Raw genomic sequence first — 23,081 nt, forward strand, 5'->3', positions numbered from 1 at the left:
TACTAAAGCTAAACATTGGAAAAAATTTTTATGCATTTACCCAAGTTAATGTGTATACATTATTCAATGATAAGGGAGAAAAACTTTAGGGACAAATAACATTATCTGTAATGCACAGAAAATGCATCACCTATAGCAGGGCACCTTGTCGAATGCATGTAATCCCAGCAGCTCTGGAGGCTGAGACAGGAGGATAACAAGTTCAAAGCAAGACTCAGCAATGGCAAGGTGCTAAGCAACTCAGTGAGACCCTGTCTCAAAATAAAATAGAAAATACTAGATAAATTTATCTAGTATTTATCTAATAATTTATCTAGTATTTAAAATAGGGCTGGGGACTTTATTTTTTTTTTAGAGAATTTTTTTTAATATTTATTTTTTAGTTATCGGCGGACACAACATCTTTGTTTGTACGTGGTGCTGAGGATCGAACCCCGGCCGCACGCATGCCGGGTGAGTGCGCTACCGCTTGAGCCACATGGGCTGGGGACTTTAACTCAGTGGTCAAGTGCCCCTGAGGTCAATCCCTGGTACCAATAAATAAAACATCACCTATATAAGTCTTATATATATAATATGTATATTATATATGCACATTTTTTCCCAGTAGGATAGCAATAATTAAATACCAAAGGAAAAACACTGTAAAAGTGAGCCTACAAACCTTTACCTCATTTAACACATTTAAGACATAAATCATGTTGTTGTGGTGTCTTAGACCATTCAGGCTGTTACAACAAAGATATCATAGAGAGATTGCTTATAAAAAATTTCTCACAGTTCTGGAGGCTGAGAACTTCAAGGCATAGGCAGATCCAGTTCCTGGTTCAAAGACAGCCATCTTCTTTGTCATCTTGTGTTCTCACCTGATGAAAGGGATAAGGGAGCTCTCTGCTATAATAATAATAATAATAATTATTATTATTATCAAGTCCACTGAGCCACATCCCCAGCCCTATTTTGTATTTTATTAAAGACCAGGTCTCATTTAATTGCTTAGTGCCTTGCTTTTGCTGAGGCTGGCTTTGAACTCTTGATCCTCCTGTCTCAGCCTCTCAAGGGATTACGGGCATGCGCCACTACACCTGGCACCCGGCTCCCTATTATGTGTTTTGTTGTTGTTTTGTCTTTTAAGTTGTAGATGAACACAATATTTTTACTTATTTATTTCTATGTCGTGTTCAGGATCGAACCCAGGGCCTTTCGTGCTCGAGGCAAGTGCTCTACCACTGAGCTACAACCTCAGCCCCTCTGTTATGTTTTATAAGGGCACTGATATTCATAAGAGCTTCACCCTCATGACCTAATTGCCTCCAAATACCATCACATGGGGGATTAGATTTCAAGATGTGAGTCTGAGGTACACAAACATTTAATCTAATGATTGCACCCTGACCCCCTTTTCACATGCAAAATGCATCATAATAGCCCCCAAAGTCAACTTGTTCCAGCATCGCCTTTAAGTCTATAAGGCTAAAAGCAAATATCTAAATCTAATTTGGGTAAAATTCAAGTGATCATTCATTCTGAGGCAAATTGCTCTTCAGCTGTGAACCTAGGAGACCAAGCATGTTAATGTGCTTCCAAAATATGTCAGTGGGACAGGCATAGGGTAGATATTTACAATTCCTCAGGAATAGGAAAAGGGAAAGGGGTGACAGGGCCCAAGTAAAACTAAATACAAGGCAGATTACATGAGATCTTTTTTTTTTTAAGAGAGAGTGAGAGAGAGCATTTTTATATTTATTTTTTTTTTTAGTTTTCGGCAGACACAACATCTTTGTTTGTATGTGGTGCTGAGGATCGAACCTGGGCTGCACACATGCCAGGCAAGCATGCTACCACTTGAGCCACATCCCCAGCCCAGATTACATGAGATCTTTATCCTTGGCATTTAGAATTTTTACCAGGATATATGAAGGGATGAACGTATATGCTTTTCTGTTAATTTTGTTAAACATTTATTAGACTGTTGAGAGCCACAACCAAGTCAAGTTGGTGCCTGGCATTTTGCCAGAAGGAGTGGTTGAGAAGTAATGCCAGCGAGCCATTAAGATGATGATAATTAAGTTAAGCTGTGTATAATTATTAAGATAATGACTGATTGCTATAACTGGATGATGCTAAATTGAAACAAGCTGTGTATTCAGTTGTGTATATAAACCTCTGCTGTCCGGCAATAAGGCGTTTCCTGCTACCTCAGGTGCCCGCTACTTTGAGTTCTCGCGGAGTTCCCGTGAGTGCTGGAATAAAGTTCGTTCCTGCTTGAATCTACAAGTGGCTCGTGACCTCCCGGTTATTTGTGCCCAGCCAGACTGCGGCATTAGACCATTTTTGAAGAAAGTTCCCAATCTTTCTTGAACTTAGGGAAAATTTTTAAAATAATATATCCCCCCCCTTATTTTTTGAGGGGGATGCTGGGGATTGAACCCACGGCCTTGTGTATGTGAGGCAAACACTGTACCAACCAAGCTATATCTCCAGCCCTTCCCCCCTCTTTTTTGTTACTGAAAATCCTAGTAAGCTTATATTTTGTTTACTGGAGAATCTTACTAAAGCATAGTGATGGCCTCCCAGAATCAGTGGAAGGCTAGGACACCTGACTTGGTCAGAATACAGATGCCAAGGAGCTATAGGCTACATGGCAGGAGTGTCAGCTATGGGTTTACAAGAAATTTTCCAGAACAGGTCTCCACTGCTGCCACTTGGTGTGAATGCTCTCCTGGCCTTTATTATAAGCTCCAATGCCACCATCTAGTGGCTCACTCCTGTACTTAGGTCTGGTTTGATATTTCCCCCTAAATCCAAGATCACCTGAACTGTATCTATAATTCTGAACTATTAACTTCCTTATAATTTTTATTATGCTTTTATTAGTGCATTATAATTATACATAATTTGGAGGTTTATTTTGACATGACTCTCTTGATCAGGAGGGACAAGGGGTTTCCAAAGAATTTTTCAAGAGTTACATTTCAGTAAGGGTTCCCAGGGCACCCTAATGGCATGTTAGGATTCACTTGTTAATTTGGAAGATATTCATTTCCTAGGTCCCCAGCAGGTATCAGCAGGTCGGCAATACCCAGCCGCAGCTCCTGGAACTTCCAATAGAGAACTCTGCCCAGCTGGCTGCAGGGTACGTCATGTGCCAGCCCCCATCTGACCCATCCTGTGCTGGGAGCTGAGAGCTACCACAACCAGCTCTGGCCCCTGCCCACCACGGCTGGCAAGTTGCATAAAGAATGGGACTTGACAACCCTTAGCCCTTGGTCCCAGGGTTACAGAGCCCAAAACAAAACAAAACAAAGGAAGGCTCAACAACATAAGCCATGCACAGCCATCCTTGCCAACAGTTTGACTCCACAGTGGAAAAAACAAGCCCTTTGTTCCTCATTAAGAATTGTTTTCCTATTCCCCCTTTTCCTTTTTTAACTTATTAATTTTTAATTTTCTATTTTTTAAACTTTTTTCCAATCTGCCTGATTTTGTGACATGTGTGTGTGTGTGTGTGTGTGTGTGTGTAATATAGATCTTTTTGCATATAATTTTTCTTTTATTTGCTCACTTCATCACCTGTTTACTATTTGGCCTTGGTTTGACTTTGGTGGGGTAAAATTTTAGTTGGTTTAATTGGTTTTGATCTTACATTTGTACCTTGTTTTTTGTTCTTTTTATTGCACTTCATCACTCTCTTCCCCCACAATATTCAAATGTTCTTGTTCCATCTTCCTCTCCTGCTTTGTTTTGTTACTTTCAGTTATTTTTTATTCATCCACCTTTTTTTTTTTTTTTTGGTACCAAAGATTGTACTCAGGGACACTCAACCACTGAGTCACATCCTCAGCCCTATTTTTTGTATTTTTTATTTAGAGACAGGGTCTCACTGAGTTGTGTAGCACCTCATCATTGCTGAGGCTGGCTTTGAATTCACAATCCTCTGTTCAGCCTTGGAGCCTCTGGGATTACAGGCATGTGCCATGTGTCAGGCTACTCCTCCATCTTTATAGCTATCATCTGCTACCTTTTTCCTGCCTCTCCTCTATTTAAATATTTCAAACTATCCCTTGCCTTCATACTCTATTTTCTCTTCACTTGAGAAGCTGTAATTCCACTATCTGATAGAATTATGTAGTTGATGTAATTTCTACCCATTCGTACTGTGATTATTAATATAGTGGACTGCACAGCAGACACCTGCTGTCTAATTCATGATCTAGTTCATGGTGGTATAGTGTTGGTGCTGATGTTAACTGCTGACCCCACCATTCCATTAAAGGTGGTATTTAGTGTCATAGATTGTGGGGAGTCACTCTGAATGGCCACGCCTTCTAGTCCTGATGCACAAGGCAATGACCAACCACTATATTCCTTGTGGCTTGGGTGTAGACCCATCTCAGATAGCAAGGCCGTCTTCTTTGTATGCATACCCCTAGGGTTGAGCTACACTCAAGTTCCCTGGAGAGTGACTCCCATGAAAACTCAGCTGACTCTTAATAATAGAAACAAAAAAAAGTTTGACTTGCTTCATCTTAAACACCTAGCAAAACCAGTTAAAATCAAAATATAGCCACTCCCGGGCATTTAAAGATAAATAATAATAGTTAAATATAACTTAAGAAATACATTTATGTTTGTCCCCCAAAATAAGTAAGACTGGAGGCTTCAAAGAGAGATTCTTAGGAAGGAATGCCTGATAACTATTAAATGAAACTGCCAAGTCAGAAGTTTTGGTCAGTTTAAGGCCTATAGCTCTTCCTAACCTCCTACACACGTAGGATCAATATTTGCTAACATAATTATCTAACCCTAAGTAACAGAAATAACCAAAGGGTTATGTACTAGAAACTGAGGTCATACCAGTAAAAATTTTACAAGATCAGATAACATTGAGTAGCTTAACTACATCTCATGGGGATGGACATCTGCAATGTTAAAAGTGAAATGTTGTGTTTACGTTCCTGATAACTCTAAAGATGTTAAAGATTTACAATCCTATATAAAGATCTTGTTCCCTCTGGCCTTATTATGGGGACAGCTTCTCAGTTTTCCTACCTCCTGGTGAGAAAATATTAACTTCCGTTGTCTTCATGATATTCATTGACATGTTCCAGAGGCTGCAATATTTATTTAGTATTCATGTTTTTTGTTTCTCTCTCATGGAAGCACCCATCCCCAGAGACTTTACAACCTGTTCTTCCCCAACCAGACTTCAATCCTACCTGACTTCTAAAAGGGAACTCTAAACTTCTTGCCTTTTCTCACATCACCACCTCTCAGCTCTGAAGCAGCCAAAACAGTCATCATCCCTTTTCCTTAGGGTAGTAGAAAATTCCCAAAATTAGAAAGGAGGAAATAAAACTATAATTAGATGGACAGACAGTATAGATAGGTAGATTGAATCAGGTCAGATCAAGGAGGCCAATTTTGAGTAAATCCGGAAGTTGGAGATTTTCCCCTGAGGGATTAAAATTCCTTTAGAGCTTGTCCTCCACCCTATGAAAGATTTGAAAGGGACACATAAGACAAGGGGAGAATGATGAACCCAGCCTAATTCCATCTCAAGATTGGGAGCCATCTTATCACAAAGTCATGAAAAGTTAATTTCTGTTTTACTATAAATTACTACAATTTCTAAACTTGTTTGGAATTCCTGCCCATGCCTTGAACTCACCTGGCTCCCCCTGAACAGATAACAATCCTCTCTGAATCCTCAGCAGTGCCTCATAAATTCTGATGTTGGGATCTGAATTTACTCCTTACCTTGAAATATTATGCCATTTAGATCATTAATCTGCTATCTGCCTTGTATTATGCTTGTCAAAACCCTGTTATCTGTAAGTTCTCAAGATACCCCCCCTTTGCAACTTTTTGTGCTATGAAACCACGTTTCTGGAGAGCTGGGATCTAGCCCGGGATTTGGGGAGAGACAGTCCTGGACAGCTCCTGTATACACAAATACAAGCTTTCTTTAGTTTGATTCAGAATTGGAGTCCATGGTCTTTTTTCACTTCATGGTTAAACAAATTGCAAATTTTATTGGGGATTTATTTATGTCATTTAAAGTTCTGGTCTCTTTCTGGTTCCGGAGGGGAGGATCCCTTGTGGAAACATGAAGCTGCTCACCCACAATCTACTGAGCTCACATGTGCTGGGGGTGGGGCCTCGTGGCTTCCCCCTGAGCCTCCAGGCCACCGAAGGCCGCATCAATCCCGTGGAGTTCAACCCAGACTTCATGGCATGGATGATACTCAAGGTGGAGTGGGCGGCGCTTCTGGAGGCGGCTGACACCTTGCACCTGATGGAGGTGCCAAAAGAGCTTACTGAGGCCTTACTGAGACATTTCTGAGAAAGATGCATCACGTGTTGCTGGAGGTGGACGCGCTGGAGGTGGATGTGCTGGAGGGCACCCTGCAATGCCCAGAGTCAGGACGTGTGTTCCCCATCAGCCGAGGGATCCCCAACATGCTGCTGAATGATGAGGAAACCAAGACTGTTGAGAGCCACAGCCAAAGGGGCCCCAGCAAACTTCCAGCTGCCAGCAAACTTCTAGCTGCCAGCTGATGATTGGCTCACAGCGGCCCCAGCAACTTCTAGCTGCCAACTGATTGGCTCCTCTGCGGTGATGCTCATTGGGCTGTTCCCTGCCCTTTCAGACCACTGAGCTGCTCATTGGGGGACTTTTTTTGGCTCCACCCACGTGACCCAGCCAATCGGCCTCAAGAGCAGGAGGATTGGGGGAGGTTGAGAGGCTTGTGGGAAGCCTGTGGTGGCAGTTGGGCTCTGAGGGTTTTTCCTGAGGAGCTGTGTGGTGTGGTGTGTGGTTCTAAAAATAAAGTTCGTTTCTTTTGACAAGTGGCTCCTGAATTGTGCCCAGCCAGACTGCGGCACAAGACTTAACCGTGTCCAGCACCAGTTTTACGTTTTGTGACCGTGCGTATTTTTGTTAACACATATTCTGTTTGCTAGTTCTACAGTGTGTAGTCCCAGCCCTTGACCCAATGACACAGTGACCACAGTGGTTTTGAGCTCCATAGTATATCTTTTTTTTTTCCTCATTAAAGGTTCAAAACCAAAAGCGCTTTCAAAATAAATAAAGTTCTGTAAGTAGACCTGAATCTTATGTTAGTTTTCACACTGCGGTAAGAATGTAAATATTTCTAAAAGACAATGAAAGCCTGATCTGTTCACATGTTAATTTTGTGAAACTTGAAAGCATTTTTCCACTTTTCCACACAAAAGGAAAGTCAAAAGCTCTCTCAGTCTTTCTTTGATTCATGCTTTAAATGTAATGTTGTGTTAGCTCACATTCATATACACTCAGGAAGCAATATATACTAACTTTGCAAAATGACATTTAAGAAAGAGGCAAATATTAGCTTCAGAACTAGAATATTTTACCTAAGATTTGTCAAGAGCCCCACCTTAACCTGAGATAAGGCTCTCTCTCCCACCTTACTGCATGTTAGAATGCCTCCAAAATAGGCTAGACTTCAGCTCACTTAAAATTGTGTTCAAAAGAATGATGTTTGTTGTAAAAATTACTGTGATCTCAAACAGGGTTACAATGTTCAACTCATTCAAAATTCAAGACAGCTATTACATAAACTAAATATGTTTTTACTTTTGTTAATTTCATTTTGTATTTTCCTTGTAAATTTCATAACTGTTTCCTGTTAATGTTTTGCAGAGATACTGCTTCAAGAACACACAATCTGGGTTAATTTGAGATAATAAGCCATCTCCTATAGGACAGATAGGATATAAGACTAACTTCTAGTACTAATACAGACCCAGATAATTATAAGGGGTAAATGACTGTAAGGTTATGGACTTTGAATTTAAAACCCAGTACTCTTTAAGACTGGTGATATTGGCTTGATGGATGTCTAAGGCCAAGGCTTAAAGATTAAGGTTAAAATAAAAGGGCCAAGAAAACCAATATTTAATTCTTGCCCTCTGAGTCAGCCTGAACCCAGGGAACAAGAGAACTTCTCTAAAGGGCTTTACAACACTGGGCCACATAACTTCCTGGTTAGGGAGATTAATGAGACCACTGGAGAATGGAAAGCTAATCAGTGCATCTGCTGCAAAAAGGCAGGTCATTGGAGAAGGGAGACACCCCTGATGTTTCCAAAGGAATTCACCTCATCAAGGAGACCCTACCTAGCAGATGGCACTGAAAGAGTAAGAAACTGCTCTCAAGTTCCTTAAGAGTGACCCCTGTGGAAACTCAGCTGACTCTTAACAGTAGATAGGAACAAGGTCAATTTGACCAGCGTGGTCTTGAACACCTAGCACAGTTATAAAATACAGCCATACCAGGGCATTTGAGAAGAAAAACAATAGTTCTTCTAAATAGAATTTAAGATGTCCACTTGTGTCAGTCCCACAGCCCTGATACCCCCAAATTTCTGGGTTTTTTTCTTTGCAAGGCTCAAATTTATCCTTGCCTACCAAAATTAAACTGGCCTGTGTACCTTATTTTTCCTTACTCCTCTGACATTTAACCCCACAACCGAAGCCTAGAGCCCCCCCCCCCCACTCCAATTATTCCCTTACTCATAAGGCTGAAAACATCCACTTGGATTACCACAGGAGCAGCAGGATTATGACCTTGTATTCACTATAAAAATACCACTGGTTATTGTAGCTGTCCAACAGGTCATCCATTTGGTACTGATTTTATGAATCAATTGGACTCCCTGGCCTCTGTCGTCTTGCAAAACCAGTTGGGGAAGAATGCTGTTTCTACGTAAATCAGTCAGGAGTGGTAAAAGACAAGGTTAAATGGCTCGAGCACCACCTGGAATAGGGAAAATAGACCAATTTACTATTGCTGTTAACAGGTTTATCATATTGATTCTCATAATAGTCACAACTATGAACATGGCTAATGGCACAGAGATTTATTGGGTCAATATTCCACAGCCTGCTATTGCTCACACAGTAACATGGTTTAATAGTCCCCCTTCAATATATCTTAATTCTACCACCTTTTTGCCTGGTCCTTTGTTACCTACTGGTCCACCCAACAATTTTTGTTTAATTACTCAAGATTGTCCTCCAACCTCCACTTTGTATTTCTCTCAATAACTCATATTGCTACCACACCAAGCCTCAAGCCTGGCCTCATCATGTCCCTAATCAACAGGATCAAGAGGCCAGGCTTACATTTCTCTCTGGCTCTTTTTGGGCCAGTTAAGGACACCATGTTGTAAGTAGGTTTAACTCAGGAGCTTTTTCAGGTCTAGAATGGTGAATCTCAATATGATAAATCAAAAACTGTTAACTTTAACTTTTTCCCTCAAAAAGGATTCCACCTCACAGCAATGTATATTAAATCCATATGTTTCATTATCTGAGCCCATTCAAATACAGTATAATACCACACAAAATATATATTGTGTTAAATGTGAAAACTGTATGTTGCAGCATTGTGTCAATCAAACCATATGGCAGAGCCCAGGACAAACTGTTATGATTCTGAAAAGGCCAGTAGCCACCTGGCTCCCTGTAAACTTAAAAGAACTGTGGCAGGAAACACCTTCAGTAGCATTCATGCAAGAGTTGCTAAGACATTCAAAGCATTGGACTAAATGACTGACGGATGGTTAATAGCTGGTGGTTGTTTGGTTGGCATCATTGTTTCTGCCTCCATAGCAGACGTGGCCTTACACCAAACAACGCATTACCTTCAGCAACTCTATAAGAATTACACTGAAACACGGCAAACTCAAGTACATATTGATCATGAAATGCTGAGCAAGGTCCAGCAACTAAAAGATTCTGTTATATGGCTAGGAGAACAAGTACAAGATTTACAGTGGGCTCAGAGACTCCAGTGCCATTATAATATTACCCACTTTTGTTTTACTAGAGTTTCATACAATGACATTGAAATTCAATGGCAAAGCATATGCAATCATCTCATGTGACTTGATCCTTTTCAAAATGCTTCTTTGGATGAGTTAAAATTATAGTCTCAGGCCCTGGTGATGGTTAATGCCAAAATACTTACTTTTTTTTTGTAATATTTTTTTATTTTTTTTGTTCTCGGCGGACACAACATCTTTGTTTGTATGTGGTACGGAGGATTGAACCCAGGCCGCACGCATGCCAGACCATGCACGCTACCGCTTGAGCCACATCCCCAGCCCCTTACTTTTGATAATAAAGAGATTTGGGGAAGTTCAGCTGAAGGAATTTCTTCCCTTAACCCTTTTAAGTACTTTCCTACGCATATAGCTGGGTTACTAACTATAACTGTACTGTTATTGTATCCTGGGTCTTATTTGCATTATCTGTCCAGCAGGGTGGAAACTATTAAACCATCAGGAAAGTATAATTCCAAGGTTAATCATGCTTGCTATGTTTCAAAGGAACCGGATCCCTGAAATCATGGGGAGAACACCCTAAATTTGATTGGGCCTTAATTGAAAATAATAGAGTCCTCAGCTATATCACATGCCAAAATCATTTTCCTAACACTAATAAACTAATTAATCTTCACCTTTCATGTTAAAATTATTCTCCTAACACTAGTGAGCTAATTAGTCTTTATTTTATATGCTACAATTGTTTCCCTAACCTGGCAAACCAGTTAATTTTCATGTTGTTATAATATCTTTTCTTCTAGTTTCAGTTTTACAGTTTCTTAATAAAGTGATTAGCTCAGCCACAACTGCTGGGAAACATCTCAAAACATCTGTCCTTCCACTACTCACTGCCTGATCTTCTGGACCCTCATGAAAAGAATTGACATTGCTTGCACCTCCCCCTCTGCTTGCACCCCATGTTTACTTCCAGGACTCTGAAAGAAGGGCCCCCTTATGTCACCTCCACCCAACAGGAAGCAACCAGAGATCTCACCTTCTCAATTCAATATCCCTGTCAGAGTCTGGAGTGTTGAATATGGAAAATGACAAACCTCAAAATAGTGTGGCCTGGGAAGAGGGAGTGAAGAGGAAAGCAGCACATTGATGGCATGGATACTTTCCCAGTGATAGAACAATCCATAGAAAGGAAGCCAAAGCATTGATCCTTCCCCAAAGAAATCCTTTTCTAGTGACATACAATGGGACCCTGAAGGGAAAGACATAAGCACTGAACACTGACCCCAGACTCTCCATTCTTCTCCAAGTAAAAATATTGGCCAATAAGAACAAATTTTCAAATTCTCACAAACCTGTTTCCTGAGTGCACAAATTGACCGCTGATCCTGGATTCCCCATCTCACCCAATGAAATAAACCCTAAATTCCTAAGTGCCCCAAACTGACAAGCTTATTCATTTAAGTCACCTCTCAGTGTAACCTATGTAAGCATAGACTTCCCTTGGGCTGATGGCTCATTTTCCACCAGGAAAGTGGGTCCCTCGAAGGCATGATTCTGTTCCTGAATAAAGACTTTGGCTGATCTGTGAAGTTTGCATCCAGCCAGGGCTTTGGTGGTAATACCTGCTGTTCTAGCCCAGGTGTCAGAGGTATGGCTGTGCTAGCCTGGAGGCAATCCCAGCTCCCTGCTAGTGAGTCATTCTAGCTGAGGCCTGGTGAGCCAGGCTGTGGATGTACCAGCTGCCAGGCTATGGATGTACACCGCAGAGAGAAGCTGCCCCTGCTGAACCCTGTCCAAATTTCAGCCAAATATTTTTGCTGTTTTAAGCCATGGATTTAGAGGTGGTTGTTGCAGAGCTATAGATTACTGGAACCATGACCGGCCAGTTATTTTGTGGGATTTACCTCCATTTGGATGTGCCTGAGGTTTGCTCATTAGATTCAGGCTATGCATTTTGGGCAGAGAACCACTGGAATAATGCTGTGCTTTTGTTACTGCAGCTGCTGGTGACATGTGATGGTGATCTGTTTCCTTACTGGTGATGCTAATGTCAATCACTTGAGTAAGGAGAGGCTGCCACGGTGAAGTTACACTGTGAGATAATGTAAATAAAAGCTGTTCCTCATCCCACTTTCATTCACTTATTTTTACCAGTTTACTAATTTCATTGATGTTCTTGCCTGAATTTATTATTATTATTTTTTCCCTAATTTATTATTATTATTATCATTTGCAGTGCTGGGGATTGAATCCAGGGTCTCGATCACACTAGGCAAGCACTCTACCACTGAGCTACATTCCCAATCTTTTTTATTTTATTTTGAGGCAGAGTCTTACTAAATTGGTCATGAACTTGTTATCCTCCTGCCTCAGTCCCTGGGTAGCTGGGATTATAAGTGTGTGCCACTGTGCTGGCCTAAATGTATTATTTTCATTTAAGTTTTTGAGGTGCTGGCAACTGAACCCAGGGTCTTGTTCTTGCTGGGCTGGTGTTCTATACCCCAGCCCCAAACTTTTTTTGTGATGGTTGCAAAATGATGATTCTCTAGCTCATTTATTCTCTTTGTTAGCTGACATTCCAGTATAAGAAAAAGCTTTCTCTTCTTTTAATCATTCATTTATTTAGGTGGGCATAAACTAATGGATTCGTAATGAATTCAGTGGATATTAATTATTGTTTATCTTGTTATATTATCTCAGATTTGATCAGCAAAAAACTCTTTTCAGCTGACTTCTGTGTCCTTTGACATATCCCCATCATTCTTTAGCACTTTCTTACTTCCTGGAACAATAGATCTTCCCTTGGTCACTTTGTCCCTGCCTTGGTCTTGGATTCTGCCATTTCTCCAAGAAGCCCTAGTTTCTCTTACTGGAGAGTAGTATTTAGAAATGGGCGTCTGGGTTCTGATTTTGCTTATTGCTGCTGGAGTGATAGAGCACTGCTTCCAAGGTCTGTCTGTGGCCAGAGACAAGTGAACACAGCAGCAGACACTGATGAACAATAACGCTGGGGAAAGACTATGGGAGCACAGAGAGGGAAGAGACATGTAACCCAAAGAGTCGGGGTTGTGGGAAGGCAAACAAATGTGTCCCAGAGACAAAGTATTTATGGCAAAAGACCTGAGTCAAGAGAACATATCACAATTAAGGAACCGAAGTAGTGTAATGTGGCTAGAAGCTGGAGTGAGGGGGCAGTGGTAAGAGAGCAGGCTGCAGGGCAAACAGGGGCAGTCGTGGATCCAAGTACCCAATGAGCACTGTCAGATGTCTGGAGTTCACCCTGAGAGCAGTGGGGAGCCATTCAAAAGGCTCTCAGCAGAGGTGAGATCTGTGGTTATCTTCAATAAAAAACTTATAGACTCCCCTAAAAGAATTTTGAAAAACCATATACGTCCTTCCACATTTTAAGTTAATATCTAATATCTTTCTGTAAGGATCATCTGCCATAGACATGCTGGGACTCACAATTGCTGGCTGTAAAGAACAGCAGCCACAGGCAGGCTTAGTCATGGCTGGATGCAATTGATAAGGGCCATCATCTAGAGACAGAACAGTTCTGGAGAGTGATAACAATGAGCACCAACTGGGAACTGCATATAAACCACTTGTCCTACCACATCAGAGAGCTTCCCTCCAAGGACATCAGTGAGACTGGCCGCCTTATTGTATGTCCCCAGGTCGACTCCACCATTTCCTGACGTCTACCTGTTGACTGGAGAGAACCACTGGACAATGATAACACCTGCTTTTTGGCTAAAAAAGTCACGTGGCATTAGAGGTACTTTGGGGCTCGTGTTGCCCTAGGATTGTTATTTGCTGGTAGCGTTTAATTGCCATAGGATTATGTGATTTACTTATAATGTTTAATTAGTGTGCATTAAATGCTAGTTGGGGTGCTCCAGCACACCCAACACTTTTTGCATTGTTTGTGTTTGATGATTGGTGCCACCAATATACACTTGCATTTAAAGACAATCACCTTGGAGTAATTCATGATGACGCTTTCGTAAGTTGAAAAGATGTTTACTTATTTTTGGTTAATGGGAGATTGAAAATGTTAAGCATTTTGAAAGATGAATTAAAATTACTATGAGTTATATCTGAAATAAATATTTCATGACATGGTACAAATCTGAAGAGTCTTGTAAAAGTTTTATCTGTGGGATTTATTAAATGTATCCTGAAAAATGTTAGCATCCCAGAAGCCATGGCTACCTTTATGAGTAACCCCATTGGATTGGGAATGTAGTAGAGAGTAGAGTACTTGTCTAGCATGCACAATGCCCTGGGTTCAATCTCCAGCATCTCACACACACACACACACACACACACATAAATAGCATCACTATTGTATGCTGCCTAACTTGAATTGTTCTGAATTCATCGCTATTCTCACTTTTAAAATTATCTACATGGTTGAACTGTTTTGATGACTAAGAAAAAAATACTCACTTAAGTAATATATAAATGACTAACCCACTTATAATCTTCTGGCTTCTTTATGATCAATAACTATGAATCTCAGTCCTAAAAAAATATCTACATGGCAGGTAAGGGAAGGAGGAACTTATACATTTAAAATGTTTCAATTAATTCTTTTTCTTTTGGTACTGGGGAACTCAGGGATGCTCAAGCACTGAACTATATCCCCAGCCCTTTTTCATATTTTATTTAGAGACAGGGTCTTACTGAGTTGCAAGTGGCTTGCTAAGATGCTGAGGCTGGCTTTGAACTTGTGATCCTTCTATCTCAGCCTCCCTAGTCGCTGGAATTACAGGCGTGCGCCACCATACCTGGCTCAATTAATTATTAAAAGAGGTTTCCAGACTTCTGTGAAGATGTAGTAACAGGGACTGGATTTACCCTCCTGCCTAAAACAACCAACTCATGTCACAGGAAAGCAGGAAGCTGACACTCCAAACCTCAGCTCTTGTGTTCCCATGACAGAATATTTAAAGTTAGACACCAAAAGTCATGCAAGAGAACTTTATTAGAAGTGAAATTGAGGGGAAAATAAAGTAAAAGAAAAGTGAAGCTTACGCAAAAAGCATCTTAAGGGGGCCATCTCCAAGCGGATAAGGACCCAGAGACAAGCGGTCCCCAATTTTATTACTGTTTGATTTTTACCAGGAGAACTGGGGACACCTTCTGTACTCTTTGCTCTTTGTTCATCTCCCTCTTCACCTTGGGTGGTGGAGTTTTTGACTTTAGTTGGTCCTCTCTGGAACTGTCAGGGTGGCCATCCTATTTAGGGGGCTTCTTCTACAAGTCAACCCATGTTAGTGTGGGCACTGGGATCAATTGCTGGTAAGAAGTTACCTTAGTGACCTGTGCTACTAAAGGAATCTTTCTTCCCAGACAAAGGAGTCACCTTTAGCCATAATTCCTAGCTTCATATCAACCTCAGTGGATTCTGTCAAGAATTAGTCCCATGAATCCTTTTCCCTTGATGTGCCTTCCACATTAGCTTCTTTGCTTCTGTTTATTTTCTACAAATTAACTACCACACTTTGCTTTCTCATTTACTTTGGGAGTAGTTTAAAGAAGACCCTAAAGTACTTTAAAGAACACTTGTGACCTTGCCTGCATTTCACTGCTCATTGCTAGCTATTACCTAACACTCAGACAAAATATATGGAACAATGGTTTCAAGGTATTGAACAATAGGCAACAAAAGACAGCAATCCCTGGTAGGAAATAAAAAAGGAGAGCATACCTGGCACGGTGGCTCTGGAGGCTGAAGTAGGAGGATCAAGATTTCAAAGCCAGTCTCAGCAATGATGAGGCACTAAGCAACTCAGTGAGACCCTTTCTCTAAATAAAATGCAAAATAGGGCTGGGGATGTGGCTTAGTGAGGGAGTGCCCCTGAGTTCAATCTCTGGTACAAAAAAAAAAAAAAGAGAGCACTTTGATTGCCCCAGCTGACTTCCTCAACAGTCTCCAGAGCACAAACATAACCCTTATTATATCAGTAATCATGTTAAATATAAATGGTCTTAACATGCCAATTAAAAGAAATTGACAGATAAGTTGAAAACAAGACCCAACTATATACTGCCTATAAGAAACACTTTAACCATAAAGATGCAAACAAGTTAAAGGAATGCAAAAGATACACCAAGCCAATAGTAGTCAAGAAAGCACAGCCTGGGGGCTGGGGATGTGGCTCAAGCGGTAGTGCGCTCGCCTGGCGTGCGTGCTGCCCGGGTTCGATCCTCAGCACCACATACAAACAAAGATGTTGTGTCCGCCAAAAACTAAAAAATAAAAATTAAAAAAATTCTCTCTCCCCCTCCCTCTCTCTCTCTCTCACTCTCTTTGAAAAAAAAAAGAAAGCACAGCCTGGTGTGGTAGCCACCTAGGAGACTGCAGCAGAAGGAATACAAATTCAAGGCCAGTCTCAGCAATTTAGTGAGACCCTGTCTCAAAATGAAGAGGAGTTGGGGAGGTAGCTTGGTGGTAGAGTGTTTGCCTAGCATATGGCATGTTCCATCCCCAGAACAGGATCAAAAAGAAAAAAGCAGGCATTGCTATTTTAATATTGAATAAAGTAGATATTAGAGTAAATAATATTACCAGGGGTCAAGAACATCATTTCATAATGATAACATGGTCAACAACAATGTTGAACATTTAGGATGCTAATAACAAAGGTTCAAAATAAATCAAGCAAAAGTTGATAAGAAAAGTCACAATTACAGCTGGAGATGTGAACACTCCTCTCTAACCAATGAGTAGAACAAGTGAACAGAAAGTCAGCATCTGTTTTGAGCAGCATCATTGACCAAGACAATCCATTCACCATTCATTGAACATCCCAGACAATAGTACGATGCACATTCTTCTCACGTACACACAGAACCTTTGCCAAAATCAGCTGGATTTCAAGCCATGAAATAAGGCTCAAGATATTTAAAGGGTTCAAGTTGTATAAAATATATTCTATGATCACAGCAGAAATAAATTAGAAATGAATGACATAGATATAGCTGGAAAATCTCCAAATCTTTGGAAATCAAATAACATGCTTCTAGGTAACCAAGGGGGTCAAAGAAGAAACCGAAAAGCATCAGACATTATTTTGAACTGAAAGAAAATAAAAAAGACAATATATTGAATTTATGGAGTATTGTTAAGCAGGCTATGGAAGAAGATAAAATTCATATGTTAGAAAAGGAGAAAGGTCTTAAACCAGTGATCTCAGATTCCAAACTAAGAAACTAGGAAAGAAGAGCAAATAAATACCAAATAAGAAGAAAGGAAATAATAAAAATCAAAGTGGAAATTGATGAAATAAAAATTAGATAAAATAAAATGAAATGAGGAACTGGTTGAGAACATCAATAAAATTGACAATCCTCTGGCCAAACCGATGAGGAAGAATGGACAGAAAACAGAATTTACCACATTCAGGAATGAGAAAGTTGACATTACTAGTTTCTAGATATTAAAAGAATGATAAGGGAATATTATGAACAGCCTTATGTCTGTGTTTGACAATCTAGGTAAAATAAATAGACTCCTTACATCGCAAATGCCAAATCTCACTCAGGAAAAAATAGAAAATGTGAATAGCTGTATACCCTTCCCCCCCACCCTTTGTGTTGCTGAGGATCAAACTGAGGGCCCAAAGAATGCTACAGTAGACAAGTGCTCTATCTGTGAGCCACATTCCTAGCACCATATGTCCATTTTAAGAAGTGGAATTCATAGTTAAAAACCATATCATAAAGAAGATTCCAGGTCCAGATGTCCTCATTGGTGAATTCTACTAAACATTTAAGGAAGAAAATAGAACTAATTATAAATTAATTCTTTCAGAAGCAATAAATCTACATAAACTCTCAATTTGTTCTTTAAGGGCAGCATTGCCCTGATATCAAAACCAAAGACAATGCAAAAAAATTACAAACCATATTCCTCTTAAACATTGTTGTGATTTGGGTATGAGGTGTTCCCTAAAGCTCCTGTTAATGCAGGAATATTCAGAGGTGGAATAATTAGACTGTGAGAGCTGTAACCTAACTTAGTTTGAATGGACTGACAAGGCTGTAATCTTGGTCAGGTCGGGTGTGGCTGAAGGAGGTGGGTCACTGGGAGCTGCCACTGGACTCTTTCTCTCTCTTCTTCTTGACTGTCAGAAATAGGGCAGCTTTCCTTCAACACTCCTAACCACCATGATGTTCTGCCTCTCCTTGGGTCCAGAGCAATTGAGTTGGCCTGTCACAGGAGAAAAGATGTCTCCGAAGAAAGGTACAAGAAGTTCCCAGAGAAGAGGGGGAATTGAACTCAGGACCAGTGGGGTTCTTGATATACGTAATGGAAAAGAATTTCAGCACCAGCCAAAGTCATAGACAGAGATATATTTAGGAAGGTAGATATGAAAAACCAGCCTCTACCTCAGAGCAAAGCCTGTCCAAGGAAGGGACATGACCTTTGTCCTTGGAAAGACCCACAGAGCACTACTAGGCACATTCCCACCCTGCTAAGTTGTTTATCTACAAATAACAGGAGAGATCTGCTGCGCCAGGTGTCCCTGACTCAGTCAGGCCAGGAGGGATCCATACCAGCCCCCTAGCAGCCACCAATCAGCATGAGACAGGGAAATACCTGGGATGCCAGATGACCCTCCCAGTAGTTTATGGTGTTGGGAAACCATGTAGTTCATCAGCACGAACACCCCTCTTGGTTTAAACCAATCAGTTCAAACACACCCCTACCCAACTTGTTCCCACCAGTGAATGTGCTAATCATGTTTTAGAGTTGTTGTTTGATTTTCCCCTCAGTGTGTGATGATTTGCTAAGAGATGCTATGATGTATGTGAAGTCCCTGCCTTCCCCAAAGAGTGTATAAAACTGCTGCAAACTCTGGGCTCGGGGTCTCTCAGCGTCACCAGTTGCTGTGTATGCGTTCGGAGGACCGAGCTAGCTCGCAATAAACACCTCTTTGCTGCTTACATCCATCTTGGTCTCTGGTGGGTCCCAAATTCAAGCATAACAGATACTCATTCAAGGGAGTGTGTGGGCTGTCTTGAGAGTGAGCAGCACACCTGACTTGGGCTGAGGGTCCAATATTTATAGAAGGGCTATACCAGGGGCTGACCAGAGGTGGATCCAAGGTAGAACTGCACAATTCCCCAGTTTTCCCTTGCCCTTGTGTATTTTCCTCATTTTACAAGGGCATGGGCCAAGGGCTTCTTGCTCAAGATTTAGAACTATGCTTTCTGCTTATGGGTGTTTCTTTTTTTTTTTTTTCAGTTGTCAATGGACCTTTATTATTTAATTTATTTATAGATGGTGCAGAGAATTGAACCCAGTGTCTCACACATGCTAGGCAAGTGCTCTACAACTGAGCCCTAGCCCCAGCCTCTGATCCTTTAAGATTCCCTATTTCTCTTTCTTTATCCTAAATCCCTATCTCAGGCCCAACATAGACTGACCCTCTGAAACCCTAAGCCAAAATAAATTTTTCCCCTCAAAGTTATTCTTGTCAGGTATTTTGTCACAGTGACAAAAAAATGACTTACACAATTGTAGATGCAAAAATTCAAAACCAGAATTTTAGCAAATTAAGTCCAACATATAAAAATGAAAGTATATCAAGATGTATTAAGGGCTGGGGTTGTGGCTCAATGGGTAGAGTGCTTTCCTAGCATGTGCAAGGCTCTGGATTCAATTCTCAGCACTGCATCTAAATATATAAATAAATAAATAAATTCATAAAATAAAGGTTCATCAACAATTAAAAAAAAAAAGATGTGTTGAAGTTTATCCCAAAAATGTAGGACTGGTTTAATAGTCAAATATCAATCACCCTATTTACCACATTAACAAAATGAAAAACAAAACTATTTAGTTATCTGTGGCTACAGAAACAAGAGTTGGACAAGGTCAATCTCTTTTGTGTGACACTGGGGATGGAACCCAGGGCCTCTCGAATGCTAGACAAGTGCTCCACCTCTGAGCTACTTTCCAAGTCCCTAGTATTTCAAAATTTTATTTTATTTTTCAGTTCTGGGGATCGAACCTGGCAGCACTCTACTATGGAGCTACAGCCCCAGTCCTTTTTTTATTTTTTATTTTGAGACAAGTCTTGCTAAGTTGGCCAGGCTGTCCCTGAACTTGCAATCTCCTGCTTCCATCTCCTGAGTTGCTAGGATTACAGGTGTGTGCCCCCAAGCCCAGCACAATATCCATTCTTGATAAAAACTCTCAGTAAGAAATGCTCTCAACTTGATAAAGGGTCTTTATCAAAAATATATATTTCTTTCTCTTCCTCTCCCCCTTCTCCTCCCTCATCCCTACCCCTCCTTAATCTCAAGGGAAACAGGATTACTTTTCTTTCCCATCCTAAGAAAAATTATCTGTCCTTAAGCACACACCTACCACTCCAACCAAGTAACTCAGATTTAAGAGATGGCACCAGCAGATCTAGGAAATGACTACCTCTCAAATCAACAAGTGAATTACAAATCTGCACAGGGAATACCAGGAATGTATCCTTTGAATCACCTCTTTAAAAAATCCCCTGATCTCTCTGATGGAGAGAATCACACCTCTGGGACAGAAGTCTCCTGTGTTTCTCCTTTGCCTGGAAAGCAATGAAACTAACTTTATTTATTTATTTTTGGTACCAGGTACTTTATCACTGAGAGATATCCCCAGCCCTTTCTAATTTTTTGAGACAAGTTCTCCCTAAATTGCTTACAGCCTTACTAAATTGCTGAGGCTGGCTTTGAACCTGTCAATCTTTTGCCTCAGCCTTCTTAGTCACTGAGATTACAGGCGTGCACCACCGTGCCTGGCAATAAAACTTCTTTTTCCTTTTTCTCAAAACTGTGTGCTTGTTATTGGATTGGCATTGGGTTATGAAGGCTGAGCTTTTGGTAATAATATCATGGCGCCAATGAGAGTAGGCACAAAAATTTGGGGACAGAAATTAGTGTGCTGTATTTGTTGTGTTTGGGGTCCAAAACAATGTTGGGACATCCAACTGAGGGTATACACAGTTAAATAGATCTGGAGCTCAGAAAAGAGATCTCAGGAGCCTCTTAGGAGTAATTTATTTTTTAAATAAGTGCTAAAGGGAAACAGGTGAAGAGTTAAGATGAGAAGGGGGCTAGAAATGCAAATACTGAAGAACACTACAATGACGACTAGGGAGGATATGGATAAGGCAAAAAAGGCAATTAAGAGTAATCATAGTATGAAAATATGCCACTATGGAGCACTGTAAGGGAAATAGTTTCAAGACAGCAGGGGTCAACAGAGTCCAAAGTCCAAGAGGAACTTCAACAGGGATCCTAGTGTATGCTGAAATTCTTAATAAACACAAGTGACCTCCAGAAATCATTTAAAGTAGACATTATCTAATATGGATGAGAGCTAGCCAATCCTCGATGTCAGCACATCACCTCACATTCCATGCCCTCAGGGGTGAACATTTAGGCAAGCTGAGACGCTCCTATTGGCTACCAGAGTATTCTCCAGATTGTTCACAGACTCACCAAGACAACCCAGTATCCATGACTTTGGAGGGCTCCAATATTCATTTTTCAGCTCAAAAAAAGGTAGGTGGAATATTTTGAGTCTAAACCTATTCTTTTCCAGGTTGGGTAACCTTTACTTCTGTATTGAGAAGCATATTAATTCACTCAAACTTGATTTTCTCCTCTGTATCAGGGAGACAGAAATACCAATTCTCTTTTATTTTTAAAAACTTTTCTTTTTTTTGGCACTGGGGATTGAATGCAGGGTGAGTTAAATCCCTCTATCCTTTTTATTTTTTAAGACAGGGTCTAGCTAAGTTGCTTAGGACCTGGCTAAGGTGCGAGCCTGGTCTCCAACTTCCTACTATCCTTTCTCACTCTAGGAGGTGTGCTCACAGTGCCAGGCTAAGAAACTCCAATTCTTTCTCTCTGGATCTCTCTCTTTTTTTGGTGCCAGGGATTGAACCCAGGTGTGCTTAACCACTGAGCCACATCCCCATCCTTTCTTATTTTATTTTATTTTGAGACAGGATCTCTCCAAATTGCTGAGGCTGGCTTTAAATTTGCAATCCTCCTGTCAGCCTCCCCTGCTGCTGGGATTACAGGTGTGCACCTCAGGTAGCAAAGCATGAGCCCCCTGTATGGAAAGAGCTGGGTATTTGTAGAAAGGTTTTGTTAGGGGAAGAATTTCGAGAGTGTTAGTGTCAGTCAGGTGGCGCACGCCTGTAATCCCAAAGGTTTGGGAGGCTGAGACAGGAGGATGGCGAGTTGAAAGTCAGCCTCAGCAATGGCGAGGTGCTAAGCAACTCAGGGAGACCTCTCCGAATAAAACACAAAATAGGGCTGGGGATGTGGCTTAGAGGTCGAGGGCCCCAGAGTTTAATCGCCGCTACCCAAAACGAAACTGTTAGTGTCGTTTCGACCCCAATTTGAGTCCCTGGATAACGAAATTCAAGGCAATACTTGTTTTGATCGGTAAGTAGAGGGACTGCAGCTCGCTCCCTCCAAAGATCCTAATAAAAAAAAAAAGTTTGTTTGCTATATAAATAGAGCTGCAAGAGCAGTCTCTTGGCTCAGCAGCCTACCTAAAAGCCGCTCCCCAACTCCGTTCTTTTGGAAATGCTGCTCCTGCTGTGGCCCCTTCCCCAGCCCGGCATCCATTGGGGATTGAACCCAGGGGCACTTTACCACCGTGCTACACCCAGAGCTTTTTATTCATTTTAAAATATATATCTTTTTTTAGTTATAGATGGACATGTCTTTATTTTATTTGTTTATATGTGGTGCTGAGGATCAAGTCTCACACGTGACACTGAGCCACAACCCCAGCCGCAGCGCTTTTATTTTGAAACAGGGTCTCGCTAAATTGCTGAGGCTGACCTCCAGCGGCCCTCCAGCCTCAGGCTCCCGAGCCGCTGAGACTACAGGAGTGTGCCACCGCTCCTGGCTATGGGCCTTTGGATGGATCGAATGGTCCAGTCCCACACTGATGCCCCCTGATTGACCACGAGACTTTTCGAAGCAGGACGCGGCCAGGGCCCCTCCGGTATCTCGCAGCCGCCGAGGGCCCCCAGTGCAGCTCTGCAGAAGCGTGCTCTCCTGGGCCCGCCACTCTGCCTGCGCCGGGGTCTGAGCGCTGCAGGGCAGCTCCCGGGCCTTGCGGTTGGAGGGGCCGCAGCGCAGGCGAGAGGGATCCTCCTCCAGGCGGAGGCGAGGGGCGTGAGGCCCTGCGAACTCTTCCCCAGGGCGGTGTGGGGA

The 23,081-nt window shown here is 41.4% G+C and overlaps 1 pseudogene; it reads left to right on the top strand.

Annotated features, from left to right (window-relative positions):
- Positions 1–6,089: 6,089 nt before the first annotated feature.
- On the top strand, positions 6,090–22,956 carry LOC124084461 (multifunctional methyltransferase subunit TRM112-like protein; annotated as a pseudogene).
- The last annotated feature ends 125 nt before the right edge of the window (positions 22,957–23,081 follow it).

This window comes from Marmota monax, unplaced genomic scaffold, assembly GCF_021218885.2.
Source record: "Marmota monax isolate L192 unplaced genomic scaffold, Marmota_monax_Labrador192_F-V1.1 WCK01_AAM20220418_F8-fsc00022, whole genome shotgun sequence".
NCBI lineage: Eukaryota > Metazoa > Chordata > Mammalia > Rodentia > Sciuridae > Marmota > Marmota monax.